Genomic DNA, 2963 nt, shown 5'->3' on the forward strand with positions numbered 1-2963 from the left:
CCCCCCCCACTATCCCCCTCCCCTCATGATACTGCTACTCCCACTACTGTTCCTGAGGGTTTTATTTGTTGTGAATTCCGTGTGCCAATGGCTGCACTCCCGTGTAGCTGGATTTCTAAGGTAGGACTGGGTCATGGTAGTGGGGCTGGGGGGTGGAGGGTCAGAAGCATTCAGGATCTAGAGGAATGATGTGTGTTTTGTCGATGCTATACTGCACCCTGGAATTGTCCCTTCCTTGTAACCTTCTGGGGGTTGGGGGTTGGGGATCCATTTGTAACCTTCTGGGGGGTGGGGATCCAATTGTCTACAGATGGGCTTTGGGTCTCCACTTCCATAAAATGTCTTTCTGTATATGAAATCCAGGATTGGTAAATCTATAAAAACAGTAACTGGATTAATGGTTTCTTAGGGATATTTTAGGGGAAGTGTGTGTGTTGGGGGTGGGGGGTAGCTAATCACAAGGGGTATAAGAATGAAGAAAATGTCCTAAGGCTGATTGTTGTGATTGATGATTTTAAAACTCTTCTTGATGTCATCAGACTATTGAATCATCTGATGTGTGAATTACATGTCAATGCAACCACTTGTGTGCGTGTGTGTGTGTGTGTGTTTGTGTGTGTGGGGGGTGAGAACGTTTCAAGGCTTGCGAGGCAAGATGGTTGAGGAGTGCACCAAGTCATCTGGCCCTTGTAGCCACAACCCCTTTTGTGATGTATTATAAATTCTAGTCTGTACACCTGGGTCAGAGCCCCACATTCCAGCAAGTTCTCCGCTGTGCTAGCAGACAGGATCAAGGGGAGATGTAGTCGAGGGTGTGAACCAAACCACCACCCTTTGCTTACTGAGGAGCCCTGCGGTGTCAGGGGTTACATGTTGGGCCGTGAACCACAAGACCAGCGATTTACCACACCAGCCGAGGAAGGAGAGGCTTCCACTGAGAGTAAAAGTCTGGAAACGGGTCTCAGGGGTGGCTCTACGCATGAAGAAGACGGCCAAGGACACAGAACTCCACAAGCAGAAGCTGTGGAGCTGGAGAGTATGCTGTTGTGCATATGTTTGCCACAATTAGAACAAACTAATGACACGAATAACAATGGGCACAAAGAAGAAAGTGTTCTAGACCCGAATGTGATAACAGCTGTACAACTTTTCTGATATGATTGAATTGTATTGACATCTGGATAACGTGCTAATAAAACTGTTTAAAAATATCCAGTGAGCTCCCTCCATCACAATTCAGGGATGGGATAGGAAGTGGTTACTAAACAGAGGGCTCACGCGAGAGGGTGGCGTATAGAAGATCAAAGGCATAGGTCTGACTTGACCAGTTAAAACTTTGTCAGCAGATCCCCCTGGGATGCAGGCTGGACCTGATCTGGTTTCCAACATTTTCTGAATGTTTGGTGTCTGTCCATATTTGGCTGTATCTCAGAGGTGTTATGTCATTGGTGATATGTTTTCCATGTTTCGGTATAGGAAATTTCGGAAAAGGAAACCCTATTCCGGATCGATGAACCTACAGAGACAGCAAGTAGGGTCAGGGTTACGGGCGGAGGGGGGTAGAGTGGTGGTCAGAGGCTGGTTACTCTGACAAATATGCATGTCTTAGGGACACCTGTAAATGTCCCAATGGAGTAAAGCCTCCCTCTCTTCTCCCAGTTCCACGTGGACCGTCAAGAGGGCTGAGGTGAGCATGCTACCATGAAATGTGTCTGACCCCTTTGTTGTACTCTCTCCTATCTTCTGTGAGTTTACTATCATCTCTCTATATTATCACTGTACATTTGTGTCTTCTGGCCTTCCGTGTTGGAAGCTGGTTTCCCCTGACACCACTGGCCTGTGACCTTCCTGCACTGGCATCATTGCATGTGCTGCGTGAGTCTGAAGAGGAATGTATGGACTAGTATCAGACATATGGGCTAATATTGGACTTGACTTGATCTGGCCTGGGCTGGCATGTTTTCTTAATATTCAATTACTTGTTGATAGAATGTTCTGTTAGGTAGTCTAGCTTAGGGGCTGGGGCGTCCATTACACATGCTCAGAGGTCCCAGCTACTGGCCATTGAAGGAGTGGTGCACTGTGCATGCTCAGAGGTTCAGGTTTCCAGCCAGGAAGGGGAGGTACACCTGGGTGGGCGCTGCACCTGGACTGGCCCACCTAGGCCAGGTAAATTCAATTCAGCCAACGGGGTCGACCAGGGTCGTCCACCACCCCTCCCGCCGAATAACTGAAAAGGCAGGAGCCGTAAGACTTTCCAAGCAGCTTCTAGGGAGGCTGCGTGGGTGAGGAGCCTGCGGGTGCCTGTGTGACCTGAAACTTATTCTAACTCATAAAACTCACTTGGATCACAAACCAGGCTTCGGTGTGAATTCTTTCTTGCGTGGAGCCAAGGACTGAGGTCTATTTCTCCCTGAGAGATCTAACGGTTCTTTCTGTACATAGATGAGTCTCCCTGGATTTGTTTCTCTAGGCTACCCAGACCAACACTGAGATAGTGTATTGTGTCCGCCTGGCCGATAAACGCAAGTGGGATTAATTGAAGAGCAGAGATATAATGGCTCGGTGAGCCTCGCCTTACTCGTCTCTCGCTCTTTGATCATCGGACCAGTGTGCGGCTGCCTTGCTTGTCCTGTGCCTCAATTTACAGGCTACACTACCTGTGGGACGCCTAGCCTGTGGACTGTGTCGCTGTAAGTTGAGGTCCCTTTAAGAGCACACGATCGGAATGTACATCTCTGGAGCTGGGGACTGATGGTTGGTGACCTGGCTGACAGTTGGTGACTTGCCTTGCTGTTTGCTGCCTGTGCTGACATAGCCTGGCTCTCTCTACAGAGGAAGAGCTGGCAGCCCTCAAGACTTGAAGGACTGCTAGTGTCTCACAACTCTCTCACGGGAGTGAGTTGCACTGAGCCATTTGTACTGCTTTATAATTTAACTGTTCATTTCTTGTGTTATATATC

The sequence above is a fragment of the Echinops telfairi genome, unplaced genomic scaffold, assembly GCF_000313985.2.
Source record: "Echinops telfairi isolate 266 unplaced genomic scaffold, ASM31398v2 ScPeMD7_1;HRSCAF=3_0, whole genome shotgun sequence".
NCBI lineage: Eukaryota > Metazoa > Chordata > Mammalia > Afrosoricida > Tenrecidae > Echinops > Echinops telfairi.